The sequence below is a fragment of the Staurois parvus genome, unplaced genomic scaffold (genome assembly GCF_062004578.1).
Source record: "Staurois parvus isolate SC_StPar_1 unplaced genomic scaffold, SC_StPar_1.0 ptg000498l, whole genome shotgun sequence".
NCBI classification, from domain to species: domain Eukaryota; kingdom Metazoa; phylum Chordata; class Amphibia; order Anura; family Ranidae; genus Staurois; species Staurois parvus.
Window position 1 is genome coordinate 11170709 of NW_028318294.1, and position 19627 is coordinate 11190335.

Sequence of the window (19627 nt, forward strand, 5' to 3'; positions counted from 1 at the left end):
CATTATTTATTTGCAGCATCACCTCAATCTGTTTCAGTACAATGTGAAAAAAGTTTTTTCTTTAGGTAGTTTTGTTTGCAACACCTGATTTTTTATTCAGCATTAAAAGGCCTGAATTTAATGGTGAAATTAGCAGCTATAATAGATCTGAAAGATATAGAAAAATGTACTCTTAAATAAATTAAAATTAAATATATTATTTACTGTAATTTAGATCAAAGTTGTGTATGTTTTTGTATAATTTGGCTAGTGTCAGGAGTCCAGACAGCACATAGCCTGAACAGGCAACAAAATAAAAGTGACAAGGCAGGTTTTGTCTTTCAGTAAAAATTGAAGCACCAATAGAGACAATAGCTAACAATATCGTTCAGTGGCTCAATAATAAGTAATGAGCTCCAATTTAAAAGTTAGAGATGAGGTTGGTTTTTTCTTGAAATAAACATGAGAGGGTATTATCTCAGAGATAATAGCCATGTATATTATACAGTAACTGGGCAGCATGTAGGCAACCTAGTTAGGCCACAATGTAAGAGGGATAGACAAAGCAGGCTTTATTCTTTTTAAAAAAATGGCACTGTATTACAGTATATCCACAGCTTCCTTAGGCTGCAATGTAAGGAAGACGCGAGGCAGGTTTTATCCTAAAATAAACATTATAAACATTATGTGTGGCACCTTTACAGTGCCAGAACACCAGAATAAGCCAGGAGATGTGGCAAAAGGAGCTAGTAATGTGGGCCCTGATAAAGGGTGGCCAACATGTAGGTGCATTTGTCACACACAACCTTACCTGGCCTTGAGGAAGTGATCCTTCACATATATTAAGATTTGATGGGCAAACCTAAATTCTGAATTGTTTGGGAGACAACACACACTACTGGTGCTCATATCAATTGTAATAGGCTTTTTAGGGTTAAATTTAATGTGCAGTGTTTATATTAGGCTTGGATAACCTGTTGGTGGTACTGTGGTTCCCTGGGTGGAGGGTTGTAATTCCAGTGTCCACCAGCGGTGTCTCCCAGCAGCCAGCAGATCCCAGTTTCCTCCTGACGCTGGCTACTGGGAGGGTACTTAGGTCCTCCCCTATTAGTCCCCCTTGCTACAGTGTTTTGCTTTGTTTGCTGCCAGATACTGCTAGCTGTTATCCTGTACTTGTTTCTGCCGTGTACGCTGTACCCTGCATCCTGCTGCCTTGTACTTGCTCTCCCTTGTTCCTGATACCAGTTTTGGTTACCCCTTCCTATCTGCTCCCTGCACTGCCAGTTTACCCGGCGTTTCTGAGTTCTCCCTTTTGTATATAGTGTATATAGTTAGTTGTTATTTAGGCTGTTTGTTAGTTATTAGTTAGGTATTCTGTCACTGAGTTTTTGGTTCACTTATATTTTTATGTTTGTTTTGTGCTGGTGTTTAGATGGATTTTTCTTTGCTGTAAATAAAAATAAATCTCACTTAAAGAATACACACAGTCTGGCCCCGGTTTCCTGAGTGTGCCCCGCAGATCTGGCCATCTCTGCTGCTGATTCCTGACACTTTATTTATTATGTGATGTATGTGTTGTTTATATGAAGATAGTGTTTTATGTGACATATCTGATATCTTTTATTGTGAGAGGGCTGCATCTGAATTTAATTTTATAATTTTTATTGTAAAATGACAATACTGAATAGAGTATATCAAGTCTGAACGGAAGGCGGAGTGTCACTTGTCTTCTCAAACAGAACGTTGCTTTGCCTGTTGCAGTACATCACTGAATATGCACCGTTCTATTTTACTATTAAAGAAAATGTACCGTGATTTGCAAACCGCTTGAATTATCTGATGCACTGTATTGTAAACAAAAAGAATATTTTAAGAATTCAATTGCTTGGAAACTATTTTATGTACAAGTGATAATTTAGAAAGCAACAGAGAAAACAGCAATTTGTAGAACAATACAGTCACCTGCTGGGGATTAGGAGCATATGGTAGTCTCAGTGAATAAAATCAGCTGACCCATTTAAACGTGCAATGCTTTGTCAGGAGATTATAAAGATCTTCTTTCTAAATTCATTAATCTTCAGTGCAGCATCTACAAATGATGTGGTTAATCCTTTTCAGCAGAATAAAGAGTGACTTGATCTCATATTTTGCACAAAGAAAATGTATTTTTTTTTTTTGAGAAACAATTTGTTGCATAAAAATGTTGAAACATCTGAGTGTATTCTAAATTGCTCTGTGTTCATTAAAGGTTAAAGGAGAACTCTGTTGTGCCTTTTTGGATTTATAAGGGCTGAATAAACAAAAGCCAATTAACGTATCAGAGAAAATTAAAATAAAGTGCTGCTAAACCCATGACCCTGCATTCACTATATCTGGTCTCCCACAGTACCCAGAGCATTTAAATGCAATTATTTTACTAAAAATAAACTACTAAATACCTTTTCTCATCAGCAGTTAGAGAAGTCTTGTGACTTCTATCAGCGTACAGCAGAGCACTGGTTAAAGCTTGTAGGAGGAGTCTTCATTTTCCCCTGGTTGTCCTTTAAAGCTGCAGGACCCCTGACCTGATCACATGCACTCTCCCAAGAAAAAAAAAACTCTCTAGCAATATACACCATACTGAGCATGTGCAGCTTGCTCCCATGGTTCTGTTCTATCAGAAGATGGATTGGGGACAGTAGAAGAAGGGGAGGATCAGATAAGTCAGGATCAAACAGCCTTTTTACACAATGCAGAGGATTAACCCCTTAGGTTCCACAGTGAATATAACAAGCATGATTTACTGCATATACAGACTGGTTTTACTGTTGTGAGTTTAATAACACTTTAAAGTTGAAATATGAACAAAGCATATCCCTCTATAGTGGGTACTTATCTCAGTCCAGAGCACTAAGTGTCATTTTTGTCTCCTGCCTTGTTCCTCTGCTATCTGAATGAATCACTTCTGCACTTTGAATGGAAGGGGAAACTGCAGATAATCAGGTACAACTTCTGTAGGAGGATTTCTTTCATCTCTGTGTATCACCTGAGGCTATTCACTTCATTGGGTGCATGTAAGAGTTTACAACCGCTATAACTTCCATGAAGTCACTATAAAAATATACAAAGTGCAAAACTATGGATAATATCACCCTAACATGTTTCTAAATTAAACATATAAAGATATCCAAATGACTTAGGGCTTTATCTGTACAACTTTTGTTGTGTTGATGTGACAAACGACCACACATTTAGAATGAAAATCACCATATTTTCACGAATATTTGTAGTTCCTATATTGTCAGTGCCACCTAGTGGCCATAATGTGTTTTTTCCTGATTGAGGTATTTGTGGAACAAAGCACTCATTATGCCCACTAGATGGTGCTGGTGATACAGGAACTACATATATCAGAGAAAATACAGGAATTTCATGCAAACAGGACATTTGCTGATTTCTCCTAGACACCTTTCCTCTTGGCAGCAGTATTACTGGCCCTACATTTTGTAAAAATCACATTTCAAAAATAATTGTTGAGTGATTCTCAACCAATCCCAGCCACAATTATTAAAAAAAATTGCCTCCTCTGTTACCCAGGGACATTGTGTAAGGGGGACATGGTGATGTCAGGAACATTTATGGCCTTGAAAAAGTGAGCAGATCGCAGTCTAACACACGTATATTATTTGAAGTAACTGTATGCAAAATCCTACATGAGTACCTTAGATGCTTATAATAAAGTCAAATTAAAATGAAAATTAAATTTTGCTGTGATGGCCCTGAAGGGGGCCGGTCAGATGAATGGGGCCGGCCAGATGACATTAGTGGTTCCTAAGGACAAGGTGGGTACCAGCATCTGCTGTTTCCTTAAAGTGGAGTTCCACTTACTCTGTAAAAAGATAAAAGTCAACAGCTACAAAAACTGTAGCTGCTGACTTTTAAAAAACAGCCACTCACCTGTTGATCGATCCCGTGTTGCCCCCGCTGCAGCCCGTTTCACCGGCCATCCTGTATTCCAGGTGCCTGCATCTTCAGTGTGGGCACCCGGCTGTGACAGCTTGCGGCTCCACAGCCGGGTGCCCACTACGCATGCATGAGTAGCACTGCACTTCCTGAATAGCCCCGTTGTTTCTTTGACCTGTCACTTGTCCCACAAGACTTGGGGGAGGGAGGGTAGGAGGACAACTTCCATTTTTGATCTCCTAGGCCAGTGGTTCTCAACCTTCCTAATGCCGTGACCCTTTAATACAGTTCCTCATGTTGTGGTGACCCCCAACCATAAAATTATTTACCCAGTAATTATAATTCATGAGTGTCGTTTTACCTCCAATACTGCTGCTTTCAACACAGTAGCTGCTTTTAACAGAGTAGCTGCTTTCAACACAGCAGCTGCTTTCTACACAGTAGCTGCTCTTTACACATCGGAAATATGTGTTTTCTGATGGTCTTAGGCGACCCCTGTGAAAGGGTCGTTCGACCCCCAAAGGGGTCGCGACCCACAGGTTAAGAACCACTGTCCTAGGCGATTGCAGCGGAAGTGGGAGCGGGTACCTGTCAAATTTAGGTACCTGTTTTCCCCCCTGCTCCCCAAAGGTGCCAATCCTTAATGGGGAGCAATCTTTAAAGCGGAACTTCCCCTTTTGGGTGGAACTCCGCTTTAACAATCTTGACAGCAAAAAAGGAAGCTGTCATATTTAGTAGCGAGAGAAGAACACACCACTATAAATGATGTTCAGCTTCTGCAGAATGGACTTCGAGTTCAACACTCAGACAAACTCCCAAACAAGCAAAGTTTGGTCCGAGCCTGTGTTCAGACAGAACCAGGAGCTCAATCCTAGAGAGTGCCATTGGCTCTGAAAGGTGTGGACAGGGAAGATTGTAACATTTGTTCTGTTTCAAATGGTGCTTTATGCATTGAAAAATCTCCTTAGGCCCAGTCTGTCTGGACATTATGGTTATCTGCTGACCTGGAAAAATCCATAGGCAGCTTAACTCTTTAGTAAGACACAGAAACTGAATCCAACACAATTTTTCACAATGATATTCTTAAGCTCTGTCTCTGGGAAGAACTAACATTGACTGATGGAACGTGGAAGAAATAGGGAGGGTCTAGCTAGGTTTTTTATTTTTAGCCTGTAGCCCAGGGGTGGACTGACAACTCATTGGGCCCCCAGGCAATAGGGGATCATGAGGTCCCTGTGTCCTTGCCCACACTCAAAAAAAGCCTATAAAAGGTACCAGTAGCATTTCATGGGGCCCCCTACTGACCCAGGGCCCCCGGGCAGGGCCTGAGTGCTCAAATGGTCAGTCCGCCCCTGCAGTAGCCTTGTCATTCAACACATGGAAATCAGTTGGGTTTGAGGAGCCCCGTGGGCCCTTTTGCTCACCCTAAGCCAGCCATACCTGACCTCTGGAGGTTGCTCTCCTCTCTTGTGGCCTGAGGGGACCAGCCGGCTGGAACCCGTGGAGTTCATCATTGCCCAGTGCATACTGGTTACATTTTGTAAGAGAAAACTGCCGTTTTACATACCATTGGAAATTTGTAATGTGTATCTATATTGTCTAAGTATATTTATCCTCCCTAGATATATTGCTAGCCCCTGAGGAAGCGACGGTCGTCGCAAAACATGTCGGGCGCAGCCTGCACAGCTTGAAAATCCCCTACCTCTTTGAAGGATTACTTTGTTGTTACTATCTATACTGCTACCATCTTTTGCAATCATTCTATGTGGTTGATGGATTATGGGATATTAGCTGTGGGCTTACTGTGCAATGATATCATACAAGATACAATTTAGAGATGATGTGATGTCAATAAATGAGCATTGATTTTATTCTTTCGTGTACTGAGTTTCTGTGCCTAGAAAGTCCATTTCCATATTCTTCCTGCCAATATTCTAGCTAGGACTGAACAAACTAGAACTAAACAGGAAGGAAAGACCAAGTCACATACACAAACAAGTTGTAATGGTCCTAAACTGCCAGTAGATGTCAGCATAATACAGAACAATAGTAACCTGATGCAGTTCAATACAACACAGAACAAAACATTTTAAGCAGGACAGAACAACGCTGATATGCCCTTGTCTAATGGTGGAACGCCTTTATTACTTTGTTCATTTTATTTATTGATCGTTTTATTTATTTATTTATTTATTTATTACCTTGAATAGCTTCTTAACACATACTAATAAGTAGCAGCAAAATGTCATAGTTATTGTGTGGCCTTCCAGACATATTGGGAACTACAGTTGAGGTCCCCTCTATTTATTAAGTTGACCACCGCCGCTTTAAAATACAGTTGAAGCCAAAAATGTTTTTTTTTTGGATATGTTAAGGAAGAGTTAAGACCTCTCTGAGGGTTTTATTACACTTTATTATGATTCCCTTATGCAGAAGATTTCCTCTTACTTCCTACCCATTACTCTTTATGGAGCCATAAGCAGTCTAGTAGATTCTTTAATGTCTCCTTGTCTACCCAGTGCAGATTCAGGGCAGAGAATCTTGATCTGCTGCTTACTCAAAGGTGGAGATATGGCAGCTTTGAACCTGAAAGTGCTCAGAGTTGAGCATTCCTGGGTTCATTTATCCAAAAGGAGGTTGGTCCTCAAAAATAACCCATAGAGATCCATCACTTGATGACCCTTCCATCATGCTTGAGGTTTTTGTAGCTGTACTAGTGCACTGGCAACAAGAATGACTGAGTAATGTCCTTGATACTTTTTTTTATTATTTATTTGCACCAAAGTCCACATTTTCAGGATAAGCCTCGTGGGCGTGTCCCCTTTCTCAAGGTCCAAGAAGTACATATTGCTCATTACAGCAAAAGCTGATCACTGTGAGCACCCCATGCCAAATGGGTGTTAAATGGTTTGTCTCGCCTCTATAAACTGCTACAGCTGGAGTGGAGCTTGTTATTTTGAAAATCAACAGACTTATTGGCTGGTCACCAGATGAAAATAGAAGAAAGAAAGTCTAAAAAAGAAAACTGAGGCAGCCATCACATTGAAGAATTGGAAAGATGCAATATAATAAAGGTTTGTTTCTGGATTTAATACCGCTTTAACCCTTTTGCTGCCAGTCTGTAGAGACCGGACAACGGTGTGTGTGTGTTGGGGGGGAGGGGGTTACACACAATCTAGTGGCTGCATCCACCTGGATTGTATCTAAAATTGACAGGCAAACTCCTTTCTGTCAGGTGGAAGCAGTCAGGCGGTCCCCTGTAATGTGCCCCCCCCCCCCCGTGCACGCTCCTGCCATGTATCCCAGGCTGCGCTTGCTCATCTGTGGGCCTGGGGCCAACATGGTGGGTGTTGGCGGGTGGAGGGGAGAGAGGAGAGTGGGCACATGTCACCTCTCCTCCCCTTCTTGTTTTGACTCGGAAATGCAATGTGTATGACATCAGTTCCGGGTCACCCCTGTCACTTTCCCCGGCTAGATTAGAGAGAGATCTGCATTGCAATACATCCAGTGAAGCCCAGAAGAGATAGTGGGGGTCTTTTAGACCCTGAATGTCTCATTAAAGAGAACCTGTCATCTACAAATCATCACAAAGGGGGACTTTGTGCCCCCCTATGTGATGAAAACAAAAAAAAAATGTTTTTTTGCAAAAAATAAAGTTTCACCCAAGTACATAACATTCCTCCCAAGAAATGTTTGAAGCCCCCCCCACGCCCACATATATGCATATACAAATGTAAAGGACGGGTCACAGGCGCCTACAAATGATATCCATGTTAAATACCACCACGCACGCCAGAGTGAGACCAATAATTCCAGCACCGCCTCTGTAACACTAAACTGATGACCTAGAGGGGGCCTTTGAAATGTCGCCTATAGAAAATATAAGGTACTGAAGTTTGTCGCCATGTCACAGGCGGACACAAATTTAAGGTTTGACATGATGGGTATCTACTTACTCGGTGCAACCTCTTTGATATATTCCAAAAAATGTGGGTAATTTGCTGCATTTATTTGCCCTAAAAATTCACTTTAGTGTGTTTCTTAATTAAATTTTGCATTTCCTTGACCTTTTCGGTAATATCGTGTGACATAAAAAATGTAATATACCACTGTCTCTAGGGTGTCTGCTTTCAGAAAATGTATAATGCTTTGGGAGTTTTGTGTAATCTTCAGGTCTAAAATAATGTTTTTGTGTGCAAAAATGCAAAAACTGTTCTGGTAGTGAAAGGGCTAAATAACAAAAAGGAAATAGTGTTTATGGGGCTCAGAAGCAGTGTAGTTCTGCTTTAACAAAGATGGATGGACACATGCAGGGCATTTTTTCATCAGGAATGCTAGGGAACGTAGTTCCAGCATCTCCAGCTCCAAATGTATGTAATGGCAAAGGGTACTGGAGTGTGCTAGAGGGTCTATTGATGCTGACTGCAGGGAGGTCTATTGTTGCTGGAGGGGATCTATTTCTGTGGGGGTGTATGTTACTGCTGGGGGCCTAATAATACTGGGGGTGGGTCTTATTTTACTGGGAGGCCAATTGTTGCTGGGAAGGATTTGCTGTTGAGGGAGGTGTGTATTGCTGCTCGGTGCTGGAGGCACCTTAATGCTAGCTATAGGGAGATCTGGGAAGGGGGTATTTTGTTGTGGGTGGTCCATTGTTGCGGGGGAAATATGTTGATGCTGGGAGTATCTATAGTTGATGGCAGGGATCTATTTTACTGATTTTCTTGTTATCATGAACAAATTCCGTACAATTTACTTAGCACCACAAAATGATATTTGGCTCTGTATTCTTTCAAAGAGATGGTACTGGGAGGTGGGTAGGGGGTGGAACTAAGGAATGCTGCTCAGAGGTGGGTAGAGGCAGAGACAAGGGGTGACTGGGAGGTGGGTAGGGGGTGGAACCATGGAATGCTGCTCAAAGGTGGGTAGAGGCAGAGATAATGGTTAACTGGGAGGTGGGTATAGGGTGGAACAAAGGAATGCTGCTCAGAGGTGGGTCCAGGCAGAGACTAGTAGTGACTGGGAGGTGGGTAAAGGGTGGAACCAACAAGGAATGCTGCTCAGAGGTGGGTAGAGGCAGAGACAAGGGGTGACTAGGAGGTAGGTAGTGGGTGGAACCAAGGAATGCTGCTCAGAGGTGGGTCAAGGCTGTGACAAGGGGTGACTGGGAGGTGAGTATGGGTTGGAACCAAGGAATGCTGCTCAGAGGTGGGTAGAGGCATAGAGAAGGGGTGACTGGGAGGTGTGTAGGTGGGGGAACCAAGGAATGCTGCTCAGAGGTGGGTAGAGGTGGAGACAAGGGGTGACTGGGAGGTGGGTATAGGGTGTAACCAAGGAATGCTGCTCAGAAGTGGGTAGCGGCAGAGACAAGGGGTGACTGGGAGGTGGGTATAGTGTGGAACCAAGGAATGCTACTCAGAGGTGGGTCATGGCGGCGACAAGGGGTGACTTGGAGGTGAGTATGGGTTGGAAGGAATGCTGTTCAGAGGTGGGTCATGGCAGAGAGAAGGGGTGACTGGGAGGTGTGTAGGGGGTGGAACCAAGGAATGCTGCTCAGAGTTGGGTCCAGGGTGAGAGAAGGGGTGACTGGGAGGTGTGTACGGGGTAGAACCAAGGAATGCTGCTCAGATGTGGGTCGAGGTGGAGAGAAGGGGTGACTGGGAGCTGTGTACGGGGTGGAACCAAGGAATGCTGCTCAAAGGTGGGTCAAGGTGGAGAGAAGGGGTGACTGGGAGGTGTGTAGGGGGTGGAACCAAGGAACACTGTTCAGATGTGGGTAGAGGTGAAGACAAGGGCTGACTCAGAAAGGGGGAGAGTTCCTGCACCTATATCTGAGAAAAAAAGCCCTGGACGGATGGACTAAAAAAAAAAATAAGAACTATATTAATCGACAAATTGAAAAAGAATAATCAAAAGATGAGTAGCTAATTAGTTGCCATGTACGTAATCTTGATGAAACAGGCTTTTACTGTTATTTTAAACAAGAATATATTGTGCACACACAATTTTGTTAAAGATGCTTATCTTCAATAAACCCTGACTAAGTTTGATGAGGCAATTTCAAACTCATGATCCTCCATCCAGGCCTGCGCTCCTTGACAGTCTCCTTTGATTAAAATTACTTACATTGCTGCAATTTAGTCAGAGAATATCAGCGGAGATTATATAATGACAGCAAAAATAGCCTCTTGTGCATGATTTACTGACACCCTATCATTATTATCTGATTTGCAGAGTCTGTGATGTAATTGATTAAACTGTTTTAGCCAAACGGTGTCCTTTCCTTGTTGGATTTTATGCTTGTGTATCTTGCCACAGCAGATGATTAAAGCAGAAAGAACGGGGGTAATAAACACATTCGATATTTAAATAGATGGATCTTATCCCGTGTTGTGCAGTTCTCCAAAAGATCAGAATGAGACAACTACACCGTGAATCTGTTATGTCCTAGTAAGACCCCAACGACAACATAAACCCACCAGGCCAGAAGACATTCTCTCAGTCCTTGGGGGACACATGTCAGGTGTACCATTCATGTGCAGTTCTTATGTAACGTGTAGCTCTCACAGGGCTGTGTTTAGTAATACTTAAGTTTCCAAGCACTATAACTGATAATATGGAATTATTGTTGCACTGTAATTGGAAAAAAAAGTTCTTAGCACGCTCTCTGACAACATACGGCTTTCACAGAATTAGGTCAAGTAATGTGCAGCTCTCAGGATTCAGTCAGGTTATGTTTGTGGTAACATGCAACTCTCATGGCACTCTCTGTGGTAACATTCAACTCTCATGGCACACTCTGTGGTAACATTCAACTCTCATGGCACTCTCTGTGGTAACATGCACCTCCCATAGCACTCTCTGTGGTAACATGCAGCTCTCATGGCAGTCTTTGTGGTAACATGCAGCTCTCGTGGTTGTTTCTGTGGTAACATGCAGCTCTCATGGCAGTTTCTGTGGTAACATGCAGCTCTTATGGCACTCTCTGTAGTAAAATGCAGCTCTCATGGCACTCTCTGTGGTAACATGCAACTCTCATGGCACTCTCTGTGGTAACATGCACTTCCCATAGCACTCTCTGTGGGAACATGCAGCTCGCATGGCAGTCTCTGTGGTAACATGCAGCTCTTGTGGCTGTTTCTGTGGTAACATGCAGCTCTCATGGCAATTTATGTGGTAACACGCAGTTCTCATGGCACTCTCTATGGTAACATACAGCTCTCGTGGCACTCTCTGTGTTAACATGCATTTCTCATGGCATTTTCTGTGGTAACAGGCAGTTTTCATGGCACTCACCTTGGTAACATGCACCTCTCATAGCAGTTTTTGTGGTAACATGTACAGTAACTCCGATAGCAGTCTCTGTGGAAACATACACCTCCCATAGCAGTCTCTGTGGTAACATGCACCTCTCATAGCAGTCTCTGTGGTAACATGCACCTCTCATAGCAGTTTCTGTGGTAACATGCAACTCTCATGGAACTCTCTGTGGTAACTTGCAGCTCTCATGGAACTCTCTGTGGTAACAGGCAGTTTCCATGGCACTCTCTGTGGTAACATGCAGTTTTCATGACACGGTCATGAAAACATGCACCTCTCATAGCAGTATCTGTAGTAACATGCAACTCTCATGGCAGTCTCTGTGGTAACAGGCAGCTCTCATGGCACTCTCTCTGATAACATACAGTTTTCATGGCACTGTCTGTGCCAACCTGCAAGTCTCATGATTCTCTCTGTGGTAACATGCAACTATCATGGCACTCTCAGTGGTAACATGCAACTTTCATGGCACTCTGTGATAGCATGTGACTCTCATGGCACCCTCTGTGGTAACTTGCAGTTTTCAAGGCACTCTCTGTGGTAACATGCAACTCTCTCGGCACTCTCTGTGGTAACGTTCAGCTGTCATGGCACCCTTTTTGGTAACATGCAGTTTTCAGGGCATTCTCAGCAGTAAAATGCGCTGTCATGACACTCTCTGTGGTAACATGCAGTTCTCATGGCACTCTCAGTAGCAAAATGTGACTCTCACGGCACTCTCTGTGGTAACATGTAGCTCCTATGGTGCTCTTTGTGGGAACATTCTGTTAATATACAGCTCTCATTTTTGGTTTGATATACAACTTCATTAGCTTTCTGTTGGGCAATATGCGTTCCTTACAGCATCCTCTCTGGTAATGTGAAGCTCTCATAGCATTTTTCCGGGTATCGTACATCTTTCATGGCATTCTTTCGACCATTTGCAGCTCTCATGGCACTCTCTTTCAGATACCATGCAAGTCTCATTGCCACCGACCACAGTGTATGTTTGGAATTTTCTAAAGGAGCATGAACGCTAATATAAATTCCAATTCCCCCAGTTTTGATTTGATGTTTGAGCCCTATTCAGGTATTTATTCCTCTGTTCCAAGAAATAGGGGTGGGGTTGATACCCCTAAAACATGTTGGTTGTTTTTGGTATAGTCAAATTGTGATCCTCTTGGTCTCCTTATTGTTGTCTGGTGCCCATCTGTGTATGTTTATGTTCAGTCATTCTCTGGTAACAAAGCAGCCCTCCTCCTTGCTATAGAGAAATTGGGATTGGTTTATAAAAAAAAAATGGATGCTTACTTAGGAAAATGAATGTTCATTTATCTTATTGGATAATGTAAAATTGTGTTTAAGATGACTATCCTATGATGTTCAGGAGAATGTTTACAAAAACAACCTGGAGGTAGCACGTCCATCCCTGAAGGTTGATGTATAAACCAGAAGCCAAGATATGCCCGCTCTCAGTGTATTCATTATTTATCTTCCAAGTTGGGAGTTTAGATAGCTTGGAGATATGTACCACCATTCAAAGAGGTGCCTTGACACATTAGTGTGCCTTTTTTATGCAATGCATGCAATTAAAATCTTAGGTTTTTTTACCTAAAACAGTTCAACAGGCTTTTTGTGCAGACTAGTGGGAGAGCTAGCGCATGGGATTTTCTTTTTTTGTTTTGTTTTGTGGATTGCTGTAAGGGAAATCTTGTGAAATGGCCATCTAATAGATATGCGCATGTGCGCGGCAATCTCCGCAGATAGGTGACCAGACGTACGTGTGCGCACAGGTACAGGCACGCGCACAGTGAATATTGGCACCAGATGGACTATTTAAAGGATTCTTCTGCCCATGCTTAGTGCTGACTGGTCTTCAGCTGTTTCCCCAGTGTCTTGCTGTATTCCTGTATGATCCCCTTGTTCCTGAGTTCAGCTTGCTTATGATTTGGTACCTCGCTGCCAGACTGTTGATGACCTTGGCTATTCCTGTGACCTCGCTACTTTCTCTGATTCCATCTTCCTGTCCTACTCAAGTGCCTGCCTGCCTGGCTGTCTACTATACCAGCTTTGCACACCTTTGAGTGTTCCTGGTTCAAGTCTGCTGGGAGATCTGACACGTCACTTATCCTGAATTTGTTGTGCAAGCGGAGTGCCCCTTTAACTCAGGTGGGATTCTGGAACATCGCTACCGTTTCTGAACCTGTGGTTTGCCAGTCTCTTCAGGACTCCAACTGCAAGTTCTTCTGGCAACATCTACTGGCACTCTTATTCCCTTGGTCCCTCGGCACCCTCTGTTGCACTTCCAGTGGCATCAAGGCTAGTGACACAAGAGAGGCTGACCTCATATTTTCATCCTCCTATCAGGTACATGACAATTACCCTTCACATATACACATTTGATTTGCTAATTATAAATGCCATCTTGGATTTCTTGTCAGGTTGTAGGGCAGCACAGTGGCTAAATGGTTAGCACTTCCACCTGGCAGTACTAGTGTCGCTAGTTTAAATCCTGACCACGACACCACCTGCTTGGAGTTTGCATGTTCTCCCTGTCCTTGCGTGGGTTTCCTCTGGGTAATCTGGTTTCCTCCCACTCTCCAAAGACATGCTGGTAGGTTAATTGGCTCCTGTCTAAATTGGCCCTAATATATGGATGTGAGTTAGGGACCTTAGATTGTACGTTCCTTGAGGGTTAGGGACTGATGTGAATGTACAATATATATGTAAGGTGCTGCGTATATTGATGGCGCTATGTAAGTACCTGAAATAAATAAGGTAAATCTCCCCAATGGGAACTTTTCTGTCATCACTACATTTTCCCTGTGTGAAACTTGACAGGCAGCTAAACCCTCCTATTCTGCAATAAGCCAGACTGAATGTAATCTTGAAACTTTATTAACAAAACAGGTTGGGTGAAACTATTGAAAAAAAAAAAAGATAAGAAATGCATACAATCATTGTATGGAGCATACAAACACAATTAAATAAATAAAGCCATGCTCACCAGCAATGCTGCCTGTAGGGAATGTAAGTTCAGTCAATGACATGTGCTGCAGAGATTTATGGCTGGGCCCTTTCCCTCATTTCTTAAGTTGGAGTCTAAGTTCCCAGGATGCACCTGTTTCTTTTATTTAGATTGAAGGAGTTTTTTTTTTATTAAGGCTAAACAGTTTATAATTTCTGTAAAACAGTAAATTTATTCTGGGCTGTATCTAGTGGTCAAATTTAATATTGCGGGGGGAGTACATAATTCCCCTGCTGGAGGCAAAACAGGAACACTGATAGTAGGTTCCATTGCATTGTGGTGCATTTCTGTGCATACGTTAACATGTTTTGCGATAAGGCAATGGTCTCTTCTGTAAGCTCGTATATGATGTCCCCTCCAACCAGGCCCACTACGCTATATTCTCTGAGGATCCAAGCGGATTTGGGGGACCCTAGGAATCAGCCCACAGGGAAAAATTGGAGATAGCCCTACACAAACTCCTGGCAGAGAAGCTAAAGTAACAAGCTGTTGATAAGACCAGGAAAAAGCAACCTTCTTGTACTATGCAATACTCCTCCCCCTGTACTGCTTGGAGATGTTCTGAAGGCATACTACAGCAACCTACCAAACTTGTCCTTCATCAATAAGATGAAGAGATGCTCATCTATACACTATCTGTGTATGGAGAACTTTCAGGATATTCTAGAAGGGAGACATGTAGACAATATCAAGGAAAGGGAACAGATAAGAAATATTAACTGTGGTTTTTCCAAGCTGAAGATTAGGGATGCACCAATACTGTTTTTTTTTTACCAGTGAGTAGGAGTACTGATACTTTTGGTCAAGTAGTCGTCAATACCGAGTACCAATATCTTTGTGGTGTGATTTGAGCCCATACAAAATGAATCGGCTCAAATTGCACTTCAAAGAATTGCATGCAATTTGAACAGGAATGCAGTCTGATTCCTGTCCAGATCTCATGCAGTTTCCCTCACCATCCCGGACACTTATGCAGATAAGTTCCCCTCATTATTTAACTCTGTTTTAATGTTCCCAGTGATCAGAGGCCCCCTTCTGTGTTAGCAAGGGATTACCTGATCAGGTATGGAATGCATTGGTGCTTGTGGTGCTCACAAGGCTAGAGGAGATACATAGGTGGTCTGCCCCAAAGCTGACATCAATTCCACCCTATTCCTACAGGTATACCCACAGGAATAGGGTGGACGTAATATCAGCTTGGGGGTGGACTGCCTATGCATCTCCAGCTTTGTGAGAACCACAAACACACAACAAAGGTATTGATTTCGGGTATTGAGAGCATGTGCAAGTACTCGGTATCGGCAGCGATACCAATGCCGGTATCGGTCCATCCCTACTGAAGATCATTGTGTCTTTCATTCCCACAGACCAAAAGACCTAGAAAAGTAGATATACTGAAAGCGGCAACACAGAATATGTAAGACTTCTTCATAATATCCTGGTAGAAACTGGTGGTTTTGAAAAAAATATTTGCAAAAAGGGCAGTTAATTCATTCACAATGAATTCTCACAATGACACAAGTTATAATTCACCTGCAAAATATAAGTACTGCTCTCACAATTTTCTGGTGGTTCACATCCATACGTATAATATGCACATGGATTGCATTGTGCTGGCTAGATGTGTTGGGGTGCCATTGAAATTGAATGCCACTGCATCGTGTTTCATGTGGTACTGTGTGCTGCAGTAAAGCATAGTAAGATGCACATTTTATGACACACACAAAGATCAGAACCCTGTTTTAGTTTTTCTTCAGAAATTTGAACCATTGCAGTCATTCTCCGTAAAAGCCTGTCTCCTTGCATTTAGAATTCTAGAATAAGTAACCTGCTAGCCCTTTGAGGACCAAGGGACGTATTTGTCCCATGTTTTTAATTGCCTGTATCATCTGATTAAGAACTTAAAATACTTTTATTTAGTTAGTCAAAATATTAGTTCTTATCAACAAATGGATCTAGCTTTTTGCCAATTATTTCATGAAATGGCTTAGTTACAGCAACTGAAGTGTACGAACTTTAAAAACAAAAAATTGATTCTTTGACTTCTTCCGTAATCTTATGGTCCTCAAAGGGCTAGAAAAACTTAGCGGCACCTATGGTAGTTAGGAAGCCATAAGAAAAACATCAAGGTAATGTTTAAAGCTAGACACAAAACATTTAAGTTTCTCTCCTGTTTTCTTATCAGCTCTCTCATATACTGCGGCACGCACTGAAAGCTCCCCGGCAAACCTACAGAAAACATATTACAGCCTAATTTATACTAAAATAAGATACAGCGCTAAGTTATGACCTGAAAGAACAAAGTGCTAAAATATGTCACAGCACTGTGAAATGTACATGGAATTCACTGACATCGGAATAAGGACAAAGCCAAAACTTGAGCAAAATGTATATGGTTTTGTAGTACTCTGATAAAATTCTCTGACTCTACATTTCAGAATGTAGTCATACCTACTATGTGGGATATATATATATATATATATATAAATATATATATATATACACACACTATATTGCCAAAAGAATTGGGACGCCTGCCTTTACACGCACATGAACTTTAACCTCCCTAGCGGTCTGATTATGTCAATATTTATGTGCTCAAAGCGGTACATTTTTTTGCATGGAAATATGTCGTTTTTTTTATTGTAGGCCTGTAATTCTTAGGAATAACTCACTGAAATCTGTCCGAACAAGAGTCTAGTAAACATCCCGGGTATGATAAAACTTGAAACACAAAATCCTAAATTATAATATAATAAATAATCATAAAAAATAATAATATAATAATAATAAATGTAATTCAATAATATAATCAAACCAAAAACACTGAAATTTGAAATAGAGCGCCAAGTTCGCACATCACTGAGCAAAGTCGCAAAATCATTTTCAGTGTCTGATGACGAATTTCCCCACGAATCATTATCACTCAATTCTGCAAGTGGTTCTAATTTACTATAGCTGTTTTTTAGCTGGTCTAAAACTGCTTTTGACCTAAAGGGCCGCTTTTTGGACACCATGGACGTTTCTCAGTTTCAAGGCAGAAAGAACAGTAAAAATGCAGGCAGGGCACAGGACAAAGCACTCGGGACAAAATGTATGATACAATAATGTTATACTATGTGATTTTAGTGTATTTAGTGAACGTCACTTTTTATCATTTTTAAATTTCCCGCCGGTTCCGTCCCCCATACGTCCCGTACGTCCTGACGCTCACAGGGACCTGAACTTGGAAGATGGATGTCGTCATCGACTGGAGGAGATGGCCGGGGACGCTACAGGGGGTACATCGCGGGAGCAAAGGACAAGGTAAATGCAAGAGGAATCTCAGAGCAACGCTGCAGGGTAATCCCAAGTGTAGCTTGGGGACCGCTTTTGGTACTAAAAGTTAACCCCGAGCTACACTCGGGAATACCGCTAGGGAGGTTAATGGCAACCCAGTCTTAGTCTGATGGAATAGTCCGTCTTAGTCTGTAGGGTTCAGTATTGAGTTGGCTCGACCTTTGCAGCTATAACAGATTCAACTGTTCTGGGAAGGCTGTCCACAAGGTTTAGGAGTGTGTCTATGGGAATGTTTGACCATTCTTCCAGAAGCGCATTTGTGAGGTCAGGCACTAATGTTGGACAATAAGGTCTGGCTCCCAGTTACATAATTAGTCTGGCTGAAAAAAGACAAAAGTCCATCCAGTTCAACCATTAAAAAAAACAAAATTATAATCCTACACCCACAGTCAATCCAGAGGAAGGCATAAAAACCCAGCAAAGCATGAACCAATTTGCTCCTGCAGGGAAAAAAAATCCTTCCTGCTCCCCTGAGAGGCATTCGGATATTCCCTGGATCAACTTTACCTATTAATGTTAGTATCCATTTATATTCTGTGTATCCAAGAAAGAATCCAGGCCTTTTTTAAAGCAATCCACGGAACCTGCCAGAACCAACTCTTGAGGGAGTCTATTCCACATTTTCACAGCTCTCACTGTAAAGAAACCTTTTCATGTTTGGAGATTACATTTCTTTTCCTCCAGACGTAAAGAGTGCCCCTTGTCCTCTGTGATGACCTACGGGTGAATAACTCTACACTGAGTTCACTATATGAACTACTGATGTGTTTATACATGTTGATCATATCCCCTCTTAATCTCCTCCTCTCAAGAGAGCATACATTCAGATCCTCTAATCTTTCCTCATAGCTGAGCTTCTCAATGCCTCTTATCAGTTTAGTTGCCCTTCTCTGTACTTTCTCCAGTTCCCCAATGTTCATTTTGTGAACTGATGCCCAAAACTGAACTTCCATATGAGGTCTTACTAATGATTTGTACCGGGGTAAAATGATATCGCTCTCTCTGGAGTCTATACCTCTTTTAATACAAGAGAGGATTTTGCTCGCAGTCTCCACTCTAATTCATCCCAAATGTGTTCTATCGGGTTGAGGTCAGGACTCTGTGCAGGCCAGTCAAGTTCCTCCACCCCAAACTTGCTCATCCATGTCTTTATGGACCTTGCTTTGTGCACTGGTGTGCAGTCATGTTGGAACAGGAAGGGGTCATCCCCAAACTGTTCCCACCAAGTTGGGAGCATGAAATTGTCCAAAATGTCTTGGTATGCTGATGCCTTAAGAGTTCCCTTCACTGGAACTAAGGACCAGGCCCAACCCCTGAAAAACAACCCCACACAATAATCCTACTTCCACCAAACTTTATACTTGATGCAATGCAGTCAGGTAAGTACGGTTCTCCTAGTAACCACCAAATCCAGACACGTCCATTGCATTGTCAGAAATAGAAGCGTGATTTTTGACTCCAGAGAGCACATCTCCACTGCTCTATAGTCCAGTGGTGTTGTGCTTTACACCACTGCATTGCTCCTGGTGATGTAAGGCTTGGATGCAGCTGCTCGGCCATGGAAACTCATTCCATGAAGCTCTCTATGCACTGTTGCTGTGCTCATCTGAAGGCCACATGAAGTTTGGAGGTCTTTAGCTATTGACTCTGCAGACAGTTGACGATTTCTACGCACTGTATGCTTCAGCATATGCTGACCCAGCTCTGTCATTTTCCGTGGCCTACCACTTTCGTGGCTAAGCTGCTTCCATTTTGTTATAATACCACTAACAGTTGACTGTGGAATATTTAGTAACAAGGAAATTTGACGGATGGACAGGGGCGGACTGACAACTCATGGGGCCCCCAGGCAATAGGGGATCATGGGGCCCCTGTGTCCTCACCCACACCCAAAAAAGCCTATGAAAAAGCATCTCATGGGGCCCTCTACTGACCCCGGGCCCTCGGGCAGTGCCCGAGTGCTTGAATGGTCAGTCCGCCCCTGCGGATGGACTTATTGCACAGGTGGCAACCTATCATGGTACCTTGAATTCACAGAGCTCC

The 19627-nt window shown here is 42.5% G+C and overlaps 1 pseudogene; it reads left to right on the forward strand.

The window, feature by feature from the left end:
• The window catches only part of LOC149452098 (uncharacterized), a 29325-nt pseudogene extending 13591 nt beyond the window's left edge, over positions 1–15734 (forward strand).
• The last annotated feature ends 3893 nt before the right edge of the window (positions 15735–19627 follow it).